Source organism: Narcine bancroftii, chromosome 7, assembly GCF_036971445.1.
Source record: "Narcine bancroftii isolate sNarBan1 chromosome 7, sNarBan1.hap1, whole genome shotgun sequence".
NCBI classification, from domain to species: domain Eukaryota; kingdom Metazoa; phylum Chordata; class Chondrichthyes; order Torpediniformes; family Narcinidae; genus Narcine; species Narcine bancroftii.
Window position 1 is genome coordinate 25,262,819 of NC_091475.1, and position 24,887 is coordinate 25,287,705.

The 24,887-nt window shown below is 39.2% G+C and overlaps 1 protein-coding gene across 11 annotated transcripts in view; it reads right to left on the minus strand.

Annotated features, from left to right (window-relative positions):
• cadm2b (cell adhesion molecule 2b) overlaps positions 1–24,887 on the minus strand; it is a 1,102,220-nt gene that overhangs the window by 972,047 nt on the left and 105,286 nt on the right. The gene's annotated exons all lie outside the window — the stretch shown is intronic.

A 24,887-nucleotide genomic window follows, 5' to 3' on the forward strand; every position in this document is an offset into this window, starting at 1 on the left:
ATGGTCTGGGGCCCCAAACAGGCCTTTCAAAAGAAGCAACACTTGACTTGTACATACAGAGGACATATTTACTGCATCCAGTGAACCCTTTGTGGCATTCTCTACATTGGAGAGACCAGCCGCAGACTGGGAGATTGCTTCGCTCAGAACCTCCACTCTATTCACAACCACAGCAACCTCCCAGTGGCCAAACACTTCAATTCCGATTCACACACCTACGGTCACATGTCTGTTCATGGCCTTTTGTACTATCCCACCCTGACTACTAGCAGATTGGAGGAACAACACCTTATTTTCCATCTGGGCACCCTCCAGCAGATGGATCAACATTGACCTTACCGCCTTCCACTAAACCTGCTTGCCTTTTCTTTCTCCCTTCCCCTTTTCCTGTTTTATCAGTTGCTCCATTCATCCAGTCATCCCTCCCTCCTTTCTCCACGTATCATCTCCCTGCCTTTGCCAACCCCCTCCCTCCCAGACTCTTGCATAGATGCTTGCCAGCATTTTCTCATACTTTAATGAAGGGATCAAGCCTGAAACATCAGTTATGTATCTTCATCTTCACCGTTGACCTGCTGAGCTTCTCCAACATTGTGTGCTTTTTACTTCATCCACAGTGTCTACAGAATTTTGTGATTTACTTCTGACCAGGTATGCTTGGACTGACCAAAATAGCTTGTTTTGTGGGCAATATGCTAATAGACTTAAAATATGACAGGAAATCACAAAAACAGGTAATATCTAATAAAAACCTAAGTGATATGAATATTTTAAGGTAATTTTTGTGATCAGCAGTCCAAAATACAGAAAATAATTGTTCAGGAAGTGAAATCTTTGTTGAGGAATGTTTGAAGGCTGGTTTGAGTTCAGAAGAATGCGCAGAGACCCCATAGAGGCATTTCGAATGTTCAAAGGCCTACACAGAGTAGATGTGGCAAAATTAGCCTCTATCCTCAAAGACCCTGCCACCATGCCCTCTTCACTTTGCTACCACCGGGAAAAAGGAATAGGCGCCTGAAGACGAGCACTCTTTGTGGCTTCTTCCCCGTTGCCATCAGATTTCTGTATCATCAATGAACAAAAGATAGTGCATTACTTTTCATGCACTATTATTTTCTTTTTTTATATATTTATCGTTGTAAGATGGTTTATAATATGAATGTTTACACTATAATGCTGCCACAAAACACCAAATTCTATGACTTGTTCATGACAATAAATTCTGATTCAAATAGAATCCAGGAAAAGAGGGCAACTCCAAGATTGAAGGGCGGCCATTTCAAACAGAGATGCAGAGGAATTTCTTCAAACAGAGAGGAATGAACCTCTGGAAGTTCGTACCATGGAGGCCAGGTTGTTGGGTGTATTTAAGACAGAGATAAATTGGTATCTGAATAGTCAGGGCATCATTGGTTTTAAAGAGATGGAAGGGGAGTGGAAGAATGGATGATCTCATGATTGAATGCTGGAGCAACTTGACAGGCCAATGGCCTACCTCTGCTCCTACATCTTATGGTCTTGTATCCTTCAACATCTTTGATAGGTGTACCATTAAAAACATCCGTGTTGGATTCATCACAATATGGTATGGGAGCTGTTCAGCCCAAGATCAGAATAAGCTGCAGAAGGTGGTGAATGTAGCTCAGAGAATCACACAGCCTTTTTCCCCCTCCATCAATATCTATACTAGCCGATGCCTGGGAAAGACAGTCAACATACTGAAGAACATATCCCATCCCAGACACTCTCTTTGCCCTCCTTTGAAGGTTCAAGACTAGCAAGCTGTTGACCAACAGGCTAAAAGGCAGGCTCTTCCAAAACCTTACATGAATGTTCTCATGTTGGCATTTTTATGTATTAATTGATCTTTTCATTGTTACACTGTACTGTCTGATTGCGCTTTTGCTCTCCTACAGTTGTATGCACATTAATATTAACTTGTTATGCTGGTTGCAGAAGAATGCAACCATGAACATGAACATTGACATCATGGGTCAAAGAGCCTGTTCCAATTTTGAACTGTTGTTCTGAGTTTTATGTTCTCATCAGCAATTCTTTCAAGGAAAACAAAAGAGACCTCTTTCTGTAGATAAAGAAAGGACAGGTGCTGTTTAAATATCACCAAAATTATTTTCCTGCTCTCTTGTTGCCCTTATCCTGCCAATCCTCAACATCATACATGTAATTGTTAAAGCACTTACCTAAAACAATCTTTAAATATGCAGATTAATGTTCAATTATGTCTACAGAAATTCTGGCTCAAAATGCACTCCTAAAATCTATCCATCTTTTCTATTTATTATCTATCTTTATTAAACCCTAATTTAAGCTAACGTATGTTTTTGTAGTTTTTTGTGTTTGGCTAAAGCAAGTTAGAATTTTGGTGCAGATGTACATTGTACAACATACATGACAATAAATGAATTACCAAATATATATATCAGAACCAACCCTGGCTACAAATATATTTCTAAATAAGTTAGTCATTTTTATATTATAATAAGTAAAAAATATATTGCCACTTAGTTTGCTCTAGCTTTCTACAAGCTTGTAGTCTCCTCAAATTCCTTATGATGCTCATATATTACTTTCTGTATATATTTTCTCAACTGACATTATTGACTGTTAACAATCCCTCATAGAATCATATAACATTACAGCACAGAAAAAGGCCACTTTGGCCTTCTATTCTGAACTGAACCATTTTTGTTTTGCCCAGTCCATAGCCGTAGATCTAGTTACCTTTCCCACCATGTATGTGTCCAAATTCATCTTAAATATTAAAATTCATTTTGCATTTACCACTTCAGCTGGCAGCTCATTCCACACTCCCATCATTCTCTGCGTGAAAAAGTTCTCCCTCATGTTCCCCGTAAACTTTTCCCCTTAGTCTTAACCCATGTCTTCTGGTTTTTATCTCACCGACCCTCAGTGGAAAACACCTATCTACATTTACTCTGTCTATCCCCCTCATAACTTTAAATACCTCTATCAAATCTCACATTCTTGTACACTCCAGGGAATAAAGTCCTAACCTGTTTAACCTTTCCCTGTAACTCAGTTCCTGAAGTCTGGACAACAGCCAAGTAAATCTTTTCTGCCCTCTTTTTATCTTATTGATATCTTCACTGAGTTAGGTGATCAAAACTGCACACAATACTCCAAATTTGGCCTCACCAATGTCTTATACAACTTGACTATAAAATCCCAACTGCTATAACCAATAATTTGATTTATGAAGGCCAGTATGCCAAAAGCTCTTTGCAATCCTATCTACCTGAGATGCCACTTTCAGCAAATTATGTATCTGCATTCTCACATCCCTCTATTCTACCACACTCCTTAATCCCCGACCATTTACTATGTAGGTCCTTTCATGTGTTGTCCTTCTAAAATGCACCATCTCACTCTTGTATTAAATTCCATCTGCCATTTTTCCAGCTTGTCCAGATCCCTCTGCAAGCTTTAAAAAACCTCCTTCGTTGTCCACAACACCTCCAAGCTTGGTATAATCTGAAAACTTGCTGATCTAATTTACCACATTATCATCCAGATCATTTATTTTGATGACAAACAACAATGGTCCCAGCACTGATCTCTGAGGCACACCATTAGTCACAGGCCTCCAATCTGAAAAAAAAAAATCATCCACCACTACTCTCTGGCTTCTCCCATCCAGCTGACTACGTCACTATGAATATCTAGCGTCTGAACTTTCATGACTAACCTCCCATGTGGGACCTTGTCAAAGACCTTTCCTTCATCAACTTTCCGAGTAACCTTCTCAAAAAGCTCTGATTGGTTAAACATGACCCACCACTCACAAACCAATGTCAACTGTCCCGAGTCAGTTTCCGGCTATCCAAATAATTGTAAATCCAATCACTTAGAACACCTTCTAATAATTTACCTACTCCTGACGTCAGACTCACTGATAATTTCCAGAGTAACTTTGGGAGACTTTTTTTAAAAAACAAATAACGTGAGCTACCCTCCAATCCTCCGCACCACACCGATGGCTAAGGACATTTTAAATATTTTTGCCAGAGCCCCAACAATATCTACATCGCTTCCCTCAAGGTCTGAGGGAATATCTTGTCAGGCCCTGGGGATTTATCCAACCTGATTTGCTTTAAGACAGCAAGCACTTCCTCCTCTTTAATCTGTATAGGTTTCATGACCTCACTGCTTGTTATCCTTACTTCCCACAACACTGTGAATATTGATGAAAAAATACCATTTAAGATCTCCCCCATCTCTTTTGGCTCCATACAAAGCCAAGCACTCTGATCTTTAAGGGAACCAATTTTGTACCTTACTATCCTTTTGTTCTTAATATGCCTGTGGTAACCATTAGAGTTTTGTTTTACATTGCCTGCCAGAGTAACATCATGTCTTTCCTTTAACTTTCTTGAGGTTTTTCTTCCATAATTTTTTTTAATACTCCTCAAGTACCTCATTTACTTCATGTTGTCTATACCTGCTATACACCTTCCTCTTCTTCCAAACCCTGCTGCCCCAACAGCCCCTGCCGATAGCTCCTGCCAGTCCTTGCTGACATCTCCCACTACCTCGATGGCCCCCACTGAGAGCTCCCGTCTGCCCCGACGGCCCCTGCTGCCTTGCCAGTCCCTGATTTTCAGGGAGAGGGGAGATGGGTCGTGGGCTGACAGCAACATTAGCCCGCCCCTAAACAGCGGCTATATATTCAGATCAATCAGCAGAGGGCTGTGCTGTAGAGTTTAATTGCTCTCGGAGAGGAGTTGGAATATATTGCTCAGAGATTGCTTCCACAGATTCAGAAAAGTAGGTGATTATGCATTTTTGCGGAGTTTCTCCATCTTTACATCTCAACTTGAAAGAGAGAGAGAGAGAGAGAGAGAGAGAGAGAGAGAGAACACAAACTAGTTTCTGCTGCATGGCAAGCTGGGAGCTTGTTTGAAACCCCATTTTGAAGATGGGTTATGAGTTCTGAGTTCTGCCTGTTCATACAAGAGGAGGTGGCTGGATATATGTTTCACCTGAGAGAAGGGAACAGAAAAGGAACTCTGTGGTGACTTAAAAGAAAGAGGTTATCATCTGGGGCGGGGGGAGGGGTGGGCAAGTTTCTTCAGCAAGACACTGAAGTGGCTGATCAGAAGGAATCAATTTGTGTGTGTCCAACGAGCAAAAAATCTCTCTCTCTCTCAAAACTGATAAGAACCTTCTTGAGCGGTAACCATTTCCCTTTCAAGCACCAAAGGCTGGTGAGGATTCATAAATGTTAAATTCTATGCACAGTAAAAGAATTGCCTGATACTGGTGAACTTGGAGGAGTGAGAAGTGAGATTGGACTGTGAATCAAAAGAACTTTTCCACCAGGTGCTACGCCTTGACTTCTAATGGTGTATGCAACTTTCACATCATCTTTTCCATTCTTCTATCTGGTCTGGCACTCTGGTTCCCATCCCCCTGCAAATCTAGTTTAAACCTACCAGAGCAGAACCAGCAAGCATTCCTGCAAGGATATTATTTCCTCTCCAGTTCTGTTGGAACAGCTCCCAGTTTTCCTGGAAGAGAATGCAATGATCCAGAAACCTGAAGCCCTCTCTCCTGCACCACGTCTTTAGCCACATGTTAAGGTGCATCATCCTCCCATTTCTAACTTCAGTAGCACATGGCACAGGCTCCAATCCTGAGATCACCACCCTAGAGGTCCTGTCCTTGAACCTAGCACCTAACTCCCTGAACTCTCCTTGCAACCCCTCCTCACCCTTCCTCCCCATGACACTACTTCCAATATTGACCATGGCAAATGGCTGCTCACCTCACACTTTTCTTCATGTGAGGAAACACAGCACATGAACCAAGCTCTTGCTAATTGAAAAAGAAAGAACCATTGTTCAAAATGTTCTTTTGCAAGCTTATGGTGTTGGTCCAGTTAAAAAGGAGAAAACATGATCAACGGCACAACATGCATTATTTTCTCTTCTTTATCAGACATGTTTAAAACAGCCTGTGGATTTGCTGTGAACCCATCTCACAGTACAGCCAAAGACCAAATCCATCCACAGCATTGATAACAATGGAAAATTGAACATGATTTGTTTCAAGATTGAAGGGGGGGGAAGGAGGAATTATTTTATGAAGTCAGAGGATAAATTTATAGCCAGGAAAAGTTTTCAATGAAATAAAGGTCATGCGATAAAAGTAAAATTGGCATCAAGTGGCTAATTTGATGTTGACCACCTTATTTCTTGAACAACATTGTTATAAACATAGAACATTACAGCATAGTTCAGGCTCTTCGGCCTATGATGTTGTGCTGACATAATATAAACCTAGTTAACAATCTAAACCTTCCTGACCTGACTCACATAATCTTTAATTTTTCTTGCATTTATGTGCCTGTCTTAGAGCCGTTAAATACCCATTATGTACAAGCCTCCACCATCACCCCTGGCCATGCATTTCAGATATCCACTACTCGCTGTGTGAAAAAATTTATCCCTGATATGTCCCCTGAACTTTCCTCCCCTCAATGAAAAGGTGTACTCTGGTATTTGATTTGTTAGCTGTCTTATAATCTCATGTGCATCATAATCTTGCAGGCCACTATTAAGTCACCTTTCATCATTCTTCACTCCAAAGAGAAAAGTCCAAGCTCTGCCAACCTTGCCACATAAGACACAATCTCCAATCCAGGCAACATCTTGTTATATCTCCTCTGCATCCTCTCCAAAGTTTTCCACTCCCTTCCGGTAATGAGGCAACCAAAACTGAAAGCAATATTCCAAGTGTGGTCTAACCAGAGTTTTATGGAACTGCGATATTACCTAACAATTGTGAATTTGATGCCCCGTCTCATGAAGGCCAGCACATCATTAGTCTTCTTAATTATCCTATTAACCTGTGCGGCAACCTTGAGTGATCTATGGATTTGGACCCCAAGGTTCCTCTGTTTTTCCACACTGTTAAGAATCCTGCTGTTAACCATACACTCTGCCTTCAAGTTTGACCTTCCAAATTGCATTTCACACTTATCCAGATTGAATTCATTCTGCCACTTTCCACTTAAGTCAGCATCCTCTCTATACTCTGGAATAGCATCAATGGAAGAAAAGGTGGACAGAACCATTCATCAACAGTGAAGTGAACTTGTTATGACTCGTTAAAATCAATCATATATTTTCCACCATTTAAAATAATAATTATAATAAATAGCTTTATTATGAACTGAACTCAAATGTAACACAGTGGGCAAAACATTCTGATTGCAGGATTTCCAATTGTTTGATTTGATTAACCTTGACACAATACGTATAAAATCATTTGCTTTTTGCTATTTAAACAAAAATTGATTTATGCTGACCAAATTCCAAGATGCTTCACAGAATTAGTCACAAATGTAAACATATGTGGAAAGATCAAAAGATTGGACAAGAGTATTTTTGGGAGGGTCTTAAAAACAATGAGCTCATATAAGCATTTTGAAAATAGTGATCTCCTTAAGTTTCAAGATAGATATGGTCAAGGGGAAGTTTGGGCCTTGTATAAAAATGCTAAATTGGAGATGGGCAAGTTGTTTCAGGATTAGGCAGGAGCTTGGAAGAGTAAAATGAGAGCAGCGGGCATGGGACAGGCTGATATCCGACATATGGCAGTTGTTTAATTGGAGATGAAGACTGGTATAATCCAGTTCAAAAGGAAGGATATGGATGGCAAAGGAAGAAACCTTAAATGACAAGAAAAAAGAGACACATGCTTGTGTAGATGGCGGCGCATGTGTATTGCAAGGCTCAATGTCTTATATTTGCATGTAGTTATTTGTATATGGCACTATTTTTTAACTTCTGGTTAGATGTTAATTGCATTTCATTGGCTTTGTATTTTACTTGGCACAATGACAATAAAGTTGAATCTAATTTAATGTTCAGGAAGAAACAATCGCACAGGGCTCTAGAAGAATATAAAGATTGCAAGTAAGAACTCAAGCAGGGAATTAGGAAGGACAAAAGGAGCCATGAAAGGTCCCTGGCAAGCATGATTAAATAAAATCCCAATGCATTTTATGCATGTTAAAGCATAAGGATGACTTGGGAGAAGATAGGTTTCAAGGACAAAGGAGGGAATTTATCCTTGGAGTCAGAGCAAGTGGGAAAGGTACTAAATAGGGACTTTACATAGATTTTTATCAAGTAGAAAAATATAGGCAGTAATAAGAAGCAGAATGTTAAACACCATCATACCTGCAAAACATATAATCAAGCTAATGAATATGGGGAATCCGTCTGTCCCTCTAAAACTGGACTCTTGACTTCTTCATTGGCAGACCTCAATCAGGGCAGATCAGTAACATCACTTCCATCTCATTAACCATTAACTCAGGGACACCTCAAGACTGCATGCTTAGTCCCTGCACCCATATAACTGCGTCGCGAACCTCAGCTCCAATGCAATTGGTTAATTCACTGACAACACAGTTGTTGGCCGAATAATGGGAAATCATGAGTCACAACGAAGGATAGAGATCAAGAATCTGGTGGGGTGGTGCCAAAACAACAATGCTATTCAAAACATGAACAAGATGAAGGAGCTTTTTGTGGATTTTAAAAAGGGGGGCATACACCTGTCTGCATCAATGGGATGAAGATATGGGGATTAGGACCTCTCCTGTTGCCAGCACATCAAGGCAACCACGAAGAAGGCACACTGGCACCTTAACTTTCTAAGAAGTCAGAAAAAATTTGGCATATCGTTAAATAATCCATAGAACTTCTACAGGTACAAATTGCAGGAAGAAGGTACAGAAGCCTGAGGTCCAGCATTTCTTGATTCAAGAGCTGTTATTTTTCCCCAAACAGGTAGAAGGTTCTTGAATATCCCCTTAGTATCCTCATCATGAACTTCCCTGACATCACAAAAAGACCTGTCTGCACTATTGAAAATGCCTTTTTTTTCTTGTATTACTTTAACTGTGAATATTTATTAATATTTTATATTTATGTTTTTCATATGTAATTTAATGTGTAAAATTCAAATTGATTTTTTTTTAAAACAAAATCTGTTTTGGGGTAGTAAATAAGAATTTTGATGCATATGCACATTGTACTTTTTTGCATGACTCACTTTCATTGGGTATGTTGGGATAATTTTGGTTAAATTTGTTCAATTTTTATGTTGCTCAAAATTTATTCAAGAGTAGACTAATATTTAACTAGTTCTGTAAGAATTTCAAGGTAGTGAGAAAAAATAAAGAATTCTCATCCCAACCTCCCTCACTTTAACAAAACAATTTCTTGATAAAAGTGAAAAAATGGGTTCCGTTCAAAATATAACATGGAAGCCATGATTAAAAAAACTCTTTGGAATAAATTACATTCAAGATTCTCACACATGAAAATTGCCAAATAATTTGTGGCCAACTAATTGTAATTCTGTTTCTTGCCCACATTCCAACTTTTAATATGGTAAATAAGTAGATCTGGTCAAATGCATTATTTGATAATAGGCAAGTTGCTTAAGATAAATTTAAATCTTAAGAAATATATTCTTTTCTAAAAAATCTGCTGTGGTTTCATAAAATAACAATTTTTTAAAAATTATTTATCTTGAAGAATGTATTTGTGAAAATAACAATTAAGATGAAGCATGACTCGCATATATGCCAAATTATTTGGTCTCACAAAAAACTGACAACATAATACAGTACAGTATTTGGAATTTTAATCTGAATTGCATATTCAAAACCTGACCCATGATTGTCATTTTGACAATGGGAGACAAATTTTATTCCTTCCATTTCCCACATTCCTTTTAAACTTCCCAGGTTCACTGGAAAATCTATATAAATTTGTGTTACATTAAAAAAAAAGCAAATTAAAATGCATTTGACAATGTCTCTCATGGTAGGCTGATTCAGAAGTTTCAGATGCATGGAATCCAAAGCGAGTGGTTTGGATCAGAAAATGGTTGGCTCACAGAAGACAGAGGGTAGTGGTGGAAGGCTGCTATCCTGGAGGCTTGTTACCAGTTGTGTTTCACAGTATTGTTCATAATATACATAAATTATTTAGATGAAAAGCTAGGTGGGTGGTGTAGTGAGCATGTAGATGGTGTCAGGTCACTCGCCTGAGTGCTATTGGTACCACGTAACCAAATACTAACTTGCACATGGTCAGCGAATAAACCAGCTCCCCTATCAGGCTTGTCTAGTGCGGAGGATGGCTTGACACCTTGCAGGATGAAAAACAAGACCTGTCAAAGGGAGGGGGGAGCCCTCTCAAAGGGTCAATGGCCATCAAGCAAATACATGCCATGAAGCACAGAAAGGGCATCCCTTCCATCAAAGCTTGGCCTGACCATTCACTGCCACAGAACTCCCCCCAGCCATCTTGGATCTCACTATGCTGCTGGATTGGGAGGGGATGTCAAGAAGGTAGGTCTGGACCTGTGCAACCCCCTATTCACCCAAAATCCATTTATGCACACACTTCACCTTTCTGAGGAGTGAGGTATAAACCCTACAAACTGAATGAAAGGAACCATCATCATCCTGCAGGATGGATAGCCAGAAGATGCAGATGATACAAAGATTGGTGAAGTTGTGGAGAGCATAGAAAGTCATCAAAACATTCAAAATTGAAACCAAATCCTCAACATATATTTTTACAACAAAATTATCAGTTAATTTAGAAGTAGAAAAGGGTAATGGAGCTCCAACTATCGAAATGAGGGAATACTTCTTGGTAGAATCAATTTCCAAATTGTAATGCGTGTCAAAGAACCAAAGACTTGTTGATCCAAACCAAGGCTTTTATTAACTAAAAGACTGGAGCATATCACAAGTAGGTCGACCAGTCCAGAATGACCTGGTCTGGCTAGGAGCAATCCTTTAAGACCTGCCTTAGGTGTGGCTACACTCTCAGCCAATCACTGTCATCCTACACTACCATCTGTACATATACACATTGGTGATAGAATCTGTACTATCACACAAATGAATTCAACTAGCAACATCTGTCTGTCCTTATGATGAATCCAACCAAATATTAATATATCTAATATTAGTTTCCCAATAATATAATCTAAAATTAGGCAATGCCAATCCCCGTTTCTTTTTAGGATTTTGAAGGGAAGTTTTATTAAGATGAGGGCTTTTATTTTTACAAAAGAAGAGATAATATAATTGAGCAATTCAAAAAAGGCTTTGGGAACAAAGACAAGTTGCAGTGAACTGAAATTCACTGGTGGAATGTGATAATGATGGCTGGCTCCACCCCCATCTACCCATGTATAACCCTAGTTTCCTGCCTCAACCCTGAGCACTTCTGAAGATCACTGTAAGAATCTACCCACAGTTATAAGCTAATAAAAGCATATGTTCTTCTTCCAGTCATGAGAGTTTTTATTCACGCTACAATTTTATTAGCTTATTCCCTTGAAGGTGGAAGCACTGCTCAAGCCAGGTACGCCGCTTACAGACTCTCTGTCCTCTGATGCGGCTGAGGAGTTCACGTACTGGCTAGACTGCTTCCAGGCCTACCTGAACACAACCAGAGACATCTTCCACACCAATGAACTCAGGAGGTCCGCACTTGTTTCCAGCATAGGAACGAAAGGGTACACAGTCATCAGGGACTGCACTACATATGACGCTGCCATCGAGGCTTTGAAGGCTCGGTACCTGAAGTCGCAAAACTGAGTCCTAGCGAGACACCGACTTGCTCTATGTTGCCAACAGCTAGGAGAGACCTTCGATGATTACCTGCTGGATCTGCGGACACTTGCCAAGTGCAGTTATGAAACAGGAAGAAGAACAGATCCAGGACACTCTAGTTGCGGGGGTCTTCTCGAGGTACAAGAGGCAGCGACTGCTCTAGTTCGGTCAGAAGGACCTGGCTAGCCACGTTGAACTGGCTAAGTCATTGGAACAGGCCAAGTTCAAGAACAACAATCTTGAAGCTAGTGAGCTTGCTCACCCAGGTGGCCACTTCCAAGGACCAGCTGTTCCTGTTACCCCAGCCCTAATGGTTGCCGCTTCCTGCGCTAGGGAGTACTTTTTCTGCAGCAAGAGGCAGCACCCCGATCTCATTGCCTGGCTAAAGACTCAGTTTGCCCCAGCTGTTGCAAGAAAGAACATTGGGCGAGGGTTTGTCGTGCCAGGGGAAGCCCGGGGAAGTCCATGGCCTGCACCACTCCCAGATCCGATTCCAGCCCCAAGCTGTCTGTCCTGAATTCACCTGAACCCATTTGCTGCACTACACACCGAAGGAGGGTGGCTGCAAGAAAACTGCGCAAAAAAGCTCAGTGGCCGTTCTTGCCGTGACTCAAATTAAACTCAGTGCTATCATCATCTGAGGAAGGAGGAGGGCGGCCTTCTTGTTGCAACATGAAGTCGGCACCATCTTACCCATTGGAAACCCAGGATGGTGGGGGCCACTCGAGGGAGGAGTACGGAATCTCTGGAGACCTAGCCACGATGGTTCTAGATCAGGACAAATCTCACCAGCTTAGCAATTCCATAGTGACTGTTAAGGTAAACAGACACTCCACTAAATGCCTAATCAACACAGGCTCTACTGAAAGCATCATAGACTCACGGACTTTACAAGAATACAACCAAAAGATGTATCCTTCCAATTATCATATATTTTTTGTGTATCATTCGCCCTCTACTCATATTCAAGAATATTGTATGGTATATTTGTCGTGGCGGGGGGGGGGGGGGGGGGGGTGAGGGGCGGTTGGATTTTGTAAAATATGCCTGCATGTATGCCTGTGTGCTCTGGTGCTGTTGAATCTGGACTTCCTGTGTCACCTTAAAGTGCGACCTTGGAGTATTCTGATCCCCTCCCCCCATTACAGTTTGGAACAGAGGGCCCTAAAATCAGAACCCACATGCAGCCTCTCCACACTGAATATCGACCCCCCTCCCCCAACCTCTCTTCCTGAATCTGTCCTCAGACTGCAAACCTATTGCTACCAAGAGCAGGAGGTACAGGACAACAGATCGGGACTCTGACACACCGCATCTACTCAATGAAGATATCATCGAACCTAGCACTGGCCCATGGAGAAAGCAAGTGGTGGTGGTAAAAGGAGAAAACAAGTCCAGGCTAGTACACACTCCGGAACGTTTACCCCCTCCCTCAAATTGCGGACATGGTGAACGATATTGTACAGTATTGGGTCTATTCGACTATTGACCTGATTGTTGCTTATCACCAGCTGCCAATTCATTCTGAGTATAGGAAAATGAGGGGGATCTCATAGAGACTTTTCCAATATTGAATGGTTTTGACAGAGTGAATGCAAATAAAATGTTTCCCTTGATGGGTGAATCAAGGACAAGGGGTTATAGTCTTAAAATTAGAAGTTATCCAATTAAAACAGAGAGGAGGAAGACCTCTTTAGTCAGAGGGTCGTGGATCTGTGGAACGCACTGCCACACAAAGCAGTGGAAGCCAGATCACTGGGAGTATTTAAATGGAAAATGGATATGTATCTCATTAGTCAGGTTATCAAGGGATTTGGGGAAAAGGATGGTAATTGGAACTAGATGTGAGTTTAGTTTATTTTAGTGCATAGTCACAGAACAGACTCGATAGGCCTAGTGGCATGCTTCTGTTCCTTTATCTTGTGAACTTGTGAATATCCCTGAAAATTTCATCTGCGAGAAGCACATCCATGTGCAGCTCCTGACAAGTCGAGTTAAAGAATTGGAGCTGGAGTTGGATGAACTCTGGATCATTCGGGAGGCAGAGGAGGTGATAGACAACAGTTACAGGTACACTATCACATCAAGGAGGCAGGAGGAGGGTAGATGAGAGACAGTCAGGAGAGGGAACCGAAACAGACAGGCAGTACAGGGTACCCCTGTGGCCATCCCCCTCAATAAGTATATAATTTTGGGCACGGTTGTGAGGTGGGGGGACCAACCAGAGAAAAGCACGGAGTCTAGTCCTGTGGCTACGAAGGGAAAGGAGGAGAAGAGGCAAGCTGTAGTGATAGGAGACTCCATAGATAGGGGGACAGATAAGAAGTTCTGTGAAAGAGATCAAGTATCCTGGATGATATGTAGCTTCCCTGGTGCCAGGGTCTGAAATGAGACCCTGAAATGAAGAGATTGAGTTCATGGCATTCTTAGGAGGAATGGTGAGCAGCCAGATGCTGTGGTCCATGTCGGGACCAATGACATGGGTAGGAAGGGTGAGGAAGTCCTGCAAGGCGAGTTCAAGGAGTTAGGTGCTAGGTTGAAGTACAGAAACTCAAGGCAACTAGTGCAATGTGCTACTGAGGTTAGAAGAAGTTGGATAATGCAGTCTAACACATGGCTAAAGATATGGTACAGGAGGGAGGGCTTCAGGTTTCTGGATCATTTGGCTCTCTTCCAGGGAAGGCGGGACCTGTTCTGACAGGACAGTATGCAGCTGAACTTGAGGGGGTCTAATATCCTTGTGGGAAGGTTTGCTAGTGCTGTTCTGGTGGGCTTAAACTAAATTTGCAGAGGTGTAGGAACCAGAGTGCCAGAACATATCTTTGGCTTGGCTTCGCGGACGAAGATTTATGGAGGGGGTAAAAAGTCCACGTCAGCTGCAGGCTGCAGGCTGCAGGCAGAACATATATCGTGGAGGGAAAAGATGATGTGAAAATTGCATGCACAGTTACAAGTCAACGGATTATACGTGGTGGATGTGCTGTCAGGTGCATTTATTTCAGTGCAAGGAGTATAGTAGGAAAGGCAGACGAGCTTAGAGAGTGGATTGGCCTGTGGAATTATCACATTGTGACCATTACTAAAACTTGTTTACAGGAGGGGCAGGATTAGCAGCTCAATGTTCTGGGCTTCCATTGCTTCAGAATGGCAGCCAGTGACTAGTGGGGTATCGCAGAGTTCCGTGCTGGGGCCACAGTTATTTACAATATACATCAATGACTTAGATGTGGGAATAGGAAGCAGCATCTTGAACTTTGCAGATGACATGAAGGTAGGCAACGGGGTTAGCTGTGTAGAGGATTCAAGGAGGGTGCAGGGTGACTTAGGTGAGTGGGCCAAGAAGTGGCATATGCAATATAATGTGGATAAATGCGAGGCTATCCACTTTGGAGATAAGAACACGAAAGAGGATTATTATCTAAATGGTATCTGTTTAGGAAAAGGGGAAATGCAGTGAGAGTTGGGTGTCTCTGTGCATCAGTCATTGAAAGTGGGTTTGCAGGTACGACAGGCAGTGAGGAAGGTGAATGGTATGTTGGCATTTATAGCAAGAGGATTAGAGTACAGGAGTAGGGAAGTCCTACTGCAGCTGTAAGGGTAAGAGCACACTTGGAATACAGTGTTCAGTTTTGGTCTCCTTATCTGAAGGAGGACAACTTCGCCATGGAGGAAATGCAGAGAAAGTTCACAAGATTAATATTAGGAATGGAAGGACTTGCATATGATGAAAGGTTGGATCAACTAGGCTTGTATTCACTGGAATTTAGAAGATGGGGGATCTTATAGAAACATAAAATTCTTCAAGGATTAGACAAACTAAATGCAGGAAGGTTGCTTCTGATGCTGGGAAAAACCAGGACCAGGGGTCATGGTTTAAGGATAAGGGGGAAGTCTTTTAGGACTGAGATGAGAAAAAATTTCTTCTCTCAGAGAGTGGTAGATCTGTGGAATTCTTTGTTACAGGAAGTAGTTGAGGCCGGTTCCTTATTAATATTTAAGAGGAGGTTAGATTTGGCTCTTGTGAATATAGGGAGAAGGCAGGAACTGAGTACTGATCAGCCATGATCATAATGAATGGCATTGGAGGCTTGAAGGGCCAAATATCAGAGCTGTGGTCCGGCAGGACAAACAAGAGGCCTCGCTACTGACACAAGATGAGTGTAGCTGAGGAACGGGAAAGGTATAATCACACTCATAGGGTTATATTATAGACTTCCCAATAGTCAAAGAGAATTGGAGGAGCAAATCTGTAGAGGTAGCAGACAGCTGTAGGAAATACAAGGTTGTGATAGCAGTAGATGTTAACTTTCCACATATTGAATGGGATGCCCACACTGTAAAAGAGCTGGATGGCTGGAGTTTGATAAATGTGTTCAGGAAAGTTTTCTAAATCAATATATAGAGGTACCAAATAGAGAGAGTGCAATACTGGATCTCCTCTTTTGGGAACGAGATAGGACAGGTGACAGAAATATGTGTTGGGGAATATTTTGGGTCCAGTGATCATAATGCCATTACCTTCAAGTTAATTATGGAGAAGGATAGGTCTGGGCTTTGGGTTGAGATCTTAAATTGAAGAAAGATCAATTTTAAGGAAACGTGAAAGGATCTAGAATGTGTGAATTGAGATGTTTTTGGGCAAGGATATGCGAGGTCAGTGGAGGACTTTGAAAGGTGAAATTTTGAAAGTATAAACATTGTATATTCCTGTCAGGAATAAAGGCAAGGTTAGCAGGCATAAAGAAACTTGGTTTTTGAGTGATATTGTGGATCTGGTTCAGAATAAGATAGAGGCGTATAAGCAAATTGGAGCAAATGAGGTACTTGAGGAGCATGAAATATGTAAGAAAAAACTCAAGAAAGAAATCAGGAAAGCTAAATGAAGACATGAGATTGCTTTGGCAGGCAATGTGAAGGAAAATTCTAAGGGTTTCAACAGGCATATTAAGAGCAAAAGGATAGTAAGGGACAAAAGATCAGAGTGGTTACCTTTATATGGAGCTGAACGAGATGTGGAAGATATTATTTTTATTTTCATTGGTATTCACTCAGGAAACAGGCATAGAGTCATGGGAAGTAAGAAAAACAAACAGCGAGTTCATGGAATTAGTAAAGTTTAAAGAAGAGAAGGGTGCTTGCTGTCTGAAAACAAATTGAGGTGGATAAATCCCCAGGGCTTGCCAAAATATTCCATCATACCTTGAGGGAGGTGAGTGTCAAAATTGCAGGGGCTCAGGCAGAAATATTTAAAACGTTCTAAGCCATGGGTATGGTGCCAGAGGATTGGAGGATAGCTCGTGCTGTTCCGTTGTTCAAAAAAAGGCTCTAAAGTAACCCTTGAAATTATAGGCAGTGAGCCTGATGCAGTAGTAGGTAAATTATTGAACAGCCAGGAACTGATTAGGGATAGTCAACATGGCTTTGAGAATGGTAGGTCATGTTTAACCAATCTTTTTAAGTTTTTTGAAGAGGTTACCAGGAATACTGACAAGAGAAAGGCTGTGGATGTTGTCTACTTGGAATTTAGTAAGGCCTTTGACAAAGTCCTACATGGGAGATTAATCAAGAAGATATTCATGGTGAAGTAGTGAACTGGATTTGACAATGGCTGGATGGAAGAAGCCAGAGAGTAGTGGTGAATAATTGTTTCTCAAACGTGAGGCCTGTGACTAGTGGTGTGCCTCAGGGATTCATCTATATCAATGATCTGGATAATAATGTGGTAAATTGGTCAGCAAATTTGCAGATGACACTAAGATTGGAAGCATCATGGACAGCGAAGAAGGTTTTCAAAGTTTGCAGAGGGATCTGGACAGCTGGAAAAATGGGCTGAAAAATGGCACATGGAATTTAATGCAAACAATTGTGAGGTGTTGTATTTTAAAAGGACAAACTAAAAGGACATGCGTGGTAAATGGTAAGGCACTGAAGAGTGTGGTGGAACAGAGGGATGTTGGAATGCAGACACGTAATTTCCTGAAATGGTGTTACAGATGGATAGGATTTTAAAAAGAGTTTTTGGCACATTGGTTTTCATAATTCAAAGTACTGAGTATAGGAGTTGGGATGTCATGTTAAAGTTGGGCAAGACATTGGTGAGGCCAAATCTGGAGTATTGTGTACAGTTATAACTAGAGGAAAAATATCAATAAGGTAGAAAGAGTGCAGAGAAGATTTACTAGGATGTTGCCCAGACTTCAGGAACTGAGTTACAGGGAAAGGTTAAACAGGTTAGGACTTTATTCCCTGGAGCGTAGAAAAATTAGGTGAGACTTGATAGAGGTATTTAAAATTATGAGAGGGATAGGCAGAGTAAATGAGGGTAGGTGAGATACAAAGCAGAGGACAAGGGTAAATAATGAAAAGGAAAAGTTTTGCAGGAAACTTCTTCACACAGAGTGGTGGGGTGTGGAACAAGCTGCCACCTGAAGATTAATTTGGATAGGTACATGGGTGCGAGAGGTATAGAGGACTATAGACTAGATGCAGGTCAGTTGGACTTGGAAAAAATAAATTGGTTCAGCACAGTCTTGAAGGGCCAAATAGGCCTGTTTCTGTGCTGTAATGTTCTATGGCTCAATTATGACGATGAGGAGAGTCCTGATAGGTGTGTATAAAATCATGAGAGGCGTTGATAAAGTGGACAGTCAGAATCTTTTCCCCAGTACAAAATTATCACATCCTGGAACATATGTGTTTAAGATGAGGGAGAGGAAGTTTAAGGAAGATGTGCAGGGTAAATATTTTAGTGGTAGACTCCTAGAATGGGCTACCACAGCAGTGGTGGAAGGAAATACAATTGTTATGTTTAATTTTAGACATGCAGCATGGTAACAGGCCCCTCCAGCCCACAAGCCCCTGCTGTCCAAATACACCAATTCACTTCATGCACTTTAGAATGGTGGGAGGAAACCAGGACATTAGGCAGAAACCTCGGCAGACACGGTGAAAACATGCAAACTCCTGACTGACAATGTAGGATTCAAACCGTGGTCACTGACACTGTAATAGTATTACACTAACCGTGCCACTCTTAAAGAAGTTTTAGAGGCTTCTAGATAGACATCAATATGAAGCAGATAGAGATATACCCATCAGATGTAAATACCAGATTTATAGTTTGATTTTGTCATCAATTTAGGCACAGTCATGTGGGCCAAATGATCTGGTCCTGAGCTGAACAGCTCTATGTTTTAAATTTATTTGATTATTGATAGGAGTACAATTCACTGGTCTAGAAAATTTGCCAGTTCATCCTAACAAAAATCCCAGAGAATTATCACAGTTTTACTATATTAAGAAATTCTGCCTAAGGTATATTCTTCTCTCAATAACTACTGGAATGCTCATTAAATACAAATCACCCTTTCAAATAAACTACTTTGGTATACATTCTGGGTGACTGTCAATACATTCTTATTGATAACATCAAGCTTTACTGAAGCAAATAAACACTTTTACCCCAAACATTGGTAGAAATTTACAACTTACTTCCATGAACAGGATTTGATGCTTCATCATCAATAACACTATATTGCTGTTTGATAGATCTTTGATAAACAAAAGCAACAAGGAAACTGGGAGCTAAAAAGGTACAAAAATTATCACAAATCAACTATGATCTTATAGAAAGAAAGAACAGGCTAAACACACTGAAATGTTTGCTCTGATTCAATTAGTTGCACTGAAAAGAGGAACAGCAAACCATCAACTTACTGATGGAGTAGACAAATTAAATTACCGGTGTTAAAGGAGGATGAAAGGACAAGACTGTCCAAGAATGTTTCAGAAAAATTTTGAGACTCTAATGTCTATACAGAATAATAAGGCGCCAGGTGAAGACAGTTTCCCATCAGAATTTTATAAAGAGTTTAAGGAGCTATTAATGATGGAGGTATTAGGAGAAATGAAAGAGGTTTATGATCTATCTGAATCTTTTAAAACAGCATTAATAACTGTAATTCCAAAAAAAGGGAAATATTATTTGCAGCCTTCTTCATTAGTGAATACAGACCATAAAATTGAATCAAAATTGTTAGCTAATAGGCTAGTTGAATTTTTGCCAAAATTAATACATTTAGGTCAACTGGTTTTATTAAAAATAGAAAAGCAGCAGATAACATGGTTAAATTTTTAAGTTTGGTAAATATAGCACAAAATAGGAAGATTCCCATGGTAGCAGTAGCATTAAAGGCAGAGAAAACATTTGATCGATTAGAATAGGATTTTTTATTTGAGACACAATGTTTTTGGGATTCCAAATACTTTTATAAACTGGATAAAGGCATTGTATGATCAACCAAAAGCAAAAGTGATTACAAATAAACAAATCTCACAACCCTTTTTGCTTGAAAGGTCTTCTAGACAAGGTTGTCCATTCTCACCCTTTTTTCTTGCATTAGTGATTGAACCATTGGCAGAAGTAATTAGAACTGATAATAAAATTAAAGGATTTGAAGTAGGTAATAAAAAACATAAAATTAGTTTATTTGCTGATGATGTTATAGTATATTTAACAGGACCAGAAATATCTTTAAATAAGTTGAATGAGAGATTAAAAGAGTATGGGTTAGTATTGGGTTATAAAGTGAATGTTGATAAAAGTGAAGTAATGCCTATGGTGGATATGGATTGCTCTCAATGTAAAAGATTGACAAAATTTAAATGGCAAAATGAAGCAATTAAATACTTAGTAATTAAAATTATTGAAATATAAGTAATTTGTTTAAACTAAATTATTTGCCATTGTTAAAATAATTGGAAGAGGATTTGAAAAGGAAAGATTTACCATTAACATTAATAGGATAAGTGAATTGTATAAAAATGAATATTTTTCCAAGAATACAATATTTGTTTCAATCATTGTTCCTTCAAGTACCAGAATTTTTCTTTCAAAACTTGAATAAAATAATGCATGAATTTCTTTGGAAAGGTAAGATGTCAAGAATCAGTTTAGAAAAATTAATGTGGAAATTTGATCAAGGTGGACAAAGACTACCAAATTTTAAGGATTATTTTAAAGCATCTTAATTGAAGTTTTGTCCTCCTGTTATCAACAGGATGAAAAACCAGCTTGGATTCAAATAGAGATGAATAAAATCGGTGAAACTACTCTGGAGTTAATTTTGTATTAATGTAATAATGAGTTGTTTAAAGGAACTAAAGATGTTTCTGTATTGAAACAAATTTTAAACATATAGAATAGAATTCATATTGAGAGAGGAATTTAAAATTATCAATTACCAAAAATGTTGTTAAAACAAAATCAACTTGTTCCTTTTACTTTAAATAATTCTTTATTTGATCATTGGCATCGTAAAGGTATACAGAGAATAAAATATTGTTTCTTAAGATCTTTTTCATAACTTTTGTTCAATTAAAAGATAAATATGATATACATAATAATACAATTTTTACATATTGTCAATTAAAAATATATTTGAAAAAAGAGACTGGGAGCAGATTTGAGACTCCCTAAACAAAGTCAATTTGAAGATATAATAAGATACATTTGTTGTTAAAAAATGTATTACTAATATGTATATAAAATTACAAGAGACTCGAAAGAAAAAAGATTTACATAAAGCAAAAATCTGATGAGAGAAAGATTTAAATATACAAATGCAGGAGGAGATTTGGTCAAAATTATGTTATGAAAGTGCTATGAATACAGTAAATGTTAGATATCAAATGGTTCAATATCATTTTCTTCATCAATTGTACTATACACCACATAAATTAAATGGACTTAATCCTAATCATTCAAGTAAGTGTTTTTGATGTATAAAAGAAATAGGGACTTTTTTTGCATTCAGTGTGGTCTTGTAAAAAAGTGGAAAGTTTTGGAATTAACTGAGTTTATTATTAGGGAAAATTATGAAGATAAAGATACCAAAGGATCCAAGAATATTTTTATTTGGAGATACTTATGAAAAGGATACAAAATTGAAATTGGACAAATACCGACATTTTTTTTTTAAGTATTGCAATATCATGGAAAGATGATAGAGAAGTGTTATTAAGTAGATGGTATATTGAGATGCAAAATTGTATACCTTTGGAAAAAAATGTGCATAGTTGAAAGAATCAAGTTGAATATTTTTATTATATTTGGAAACTATATACAGATTTTATGGATAATTTTCCATCCACATCTATCTTATCCACTCCACTTAATTAGTAATTTTTGACAACAATTAATGATTGCATATGCTAACATTATTGTATATTAAATGGTAGGTGTTTCTTTCTTTCCTCTTCTTACTTTTTGGTGGGAGTGGGAATCATTGGCTATGGATATTTGATTAATGTTTTATTTTCTTGTAATGATGCAAACAATTAAATAAAATTTAAAAACTTAATGATGGAATAGAGGCAGGATGAGAATGTGACCATTCCAATCCAAGAAAACAAACTGATCTTTGAAATACTTTGATGAAGCTACATGCCTCATTTTCCTTTCCACTCTTATTCAGCAGGCTTCATGGCTTGATGTGAAGGAATTGTCCTATTATTAATTTTAGAAATAAAATTATATATATATTTTTTTAAAGGGACATTTTTTGGATGCACAGGGAAAGACATACAGAGGACATTTTTTAAATCTTGTAAATAGCAGAGGCTATGTTAAGAAATCATTTTGAGAGTCAAAACATCTGTTAATTAATTGTTCACCTGAAGCTGTATAAACAACCATAAAAGTCAGATGTGATTCTTCATTTAAACTAAAGGCAATGGTGTTTGCTGAGAGATGGCATCTGTTCAAACAAGCTGGCTTTTGCTTCAGTGATCTGTGTACACACAAAGCCATCTGCTTGTGACCAGAGCAGTCAAATCTGAACCATCAACATACTTTTGGAAGAGATGAGACTACAAACAGAACCAGGAGTTATGTCATACCATGTGATTACACTTCCAAGAAGGGACCTTTAATATTATACCAGTCATCAACTGAAGTCAGAAAATGCAGAGATATACTTAAGAGAGAATCTCCTGTGGTGTTCTCCTAATCTTGGAAGACACACAAAATCAGCGGCAGTGAAAGACCCACTTCATGGTCTCTTTTTCAAAAGAGGGCAGTTTTCTCGTATCCATTTTTAAATGGTCACTTTCACGTCGATGCAGTCACAAAGATGGCTCACCAGCAGCTAAACCTTGGCGAGGAGTTTGAGGAGATGTGGTATGTCACCAAAGACGCTTGGAAACTTCTCCAGGTGTACAGTAGAGAGCATTCTGGCGAGTTGTATCACTGTCTGGTACAAAGATGCCAACGCTCAGAAGAAAAACTCCAGAGAGCATTAACTCGGCCTGCAACATCATGGGCACCAGTCCTTCATCCATCAAGGACATCTTAAGAAAGCAATCTCTATCCTCTAGGGACCACATCACCCAGGCCATGCCCGCTTCACTCTGCTACCATCGGGAAAAAGGTTCAGGAGCCTGAAGACGAGCACTTAGTGGGACAAGGACACATTCTTCTCCTCTGCCATCAGATTTCTGAATTAACAATGAACCATAGACACGGTCTTACTTTTGACCTTTTCTTTCACTATTTTTATTTATTTTGTTAGGTAGTTTATGTAAATGTTCTGGTATGTTGCCACAAAACAACGAATTTTCTTGACAATAAATTCTGATTCTGAAGTCAGAATTTGTCAATAAAGGTGGGATTTTGCAATGATCACAAGCAATAACTTAGAGAAAGAAAGAACTAAAATAACTTTATTCTCCATTCCTTGAGCAGCTATTCACATATTTCAGCTGAAACCAAATCAGAAACTATGGGTTGTATGCTAATTACTATAATTCAGATGACTATACAGTATTCCATTATGAAAAGTATGGTAAAATACAAAGCAACACAGTAACGGGTGGAAGTCATTTATCTCCCCAAGTATAACCTTCCATTCAATAAAATGACAGCTGATCTGTGACTTAATTCAATAGACTTGCACAAATTCATTCCATTGGTTAACAAAATCCACTCAGATTTAAATTTAATAATCGAATGATCATTTGTGAAGTTCCATATTCTTATTAACTTCTTCACTCAAAAGGCTTCCAAACTGCACTATGAGAGAACTGATTTTTTTTTGTATTCAGAGACTTTCCATGTTATGAATGACCTGATTGATCAAAATTAAACTTTATGCAATTTGAGATAGGGTTTTCAATCTGCAACATTATTCCTGTTTATCTTTCCAGAGATGCTGATTCCTCTGCTGAGTATTTCGAGGATTTCCAGTTTTTTTTTAATTTGGAATGCAGATAGGGAAGATGTTTTTCCTGGTTGAGGAATCTTGAACCAATGGGCTCAAACTAATCCCCAACCTACAAGAGATGAAACAAGAAAGTCTGCAGACACTGTGATTGTAGTTAATACACAAATGTGCTGGAAAAACTCGGCAGGTCCCGCAGCATCCAAAGAAGGCAATGCAATATAACCAACCTACATGACCTTCATCTCAGCACCCCTCTCTGCAATTGGATCTATGGGTTTATGTCCCGCAAGATGCAACAGTGAGGATTAGTGACAGCACCTTCTTCATGATCATCCTTGATAGTGGGCACCACAAAGCTGTGTTCTCAGTCCTAAACAATACTCCCTGTGCACCAACAACCACGTGGTTAAACACAGTGCAAACTCTAATCTAAAAATTTGTGCATTAGACCATCATCATAAGTAGGGTCTCTAAGAAAAACAGACTACAGTAGAGGAATTAGTGGGTTGATGCCAGGACAACAACATCTCCCTCAATGTCAAAAAAAAACAATGAGCTTGTTACAGATTTCCAAAGGATAGATGCAGCTCACTTCCTGATTGACATCAATGGTGCTGAGGTGGAGACAGTAAAGATCTCTAGGTTCCTATGGGTAAACATCTCCAGAGACTTGTCTTGGTCCACTCATGATGATGCAACAGCCAAGAAAATGTACTATCACCTCTACTTCCTCAGAAACTGGAGAAAATTTGGCATGTCACCTGATCCAAAAACAACTTTTATAGTTATACTAATGAAAGCTTCCTGTCAATATCACTGTGTGGAAGAGAAACTCCACAGGATTGTGACTCATCCCATCCCAGCAACATTCTCTTCACCCTCCCCATTTAGGAAGAAGATAGTTTTTTTATCCCCCATCATTATTAGATTCCTGAATGAACCTCAAAATAGTAAAATTATGCTATCTT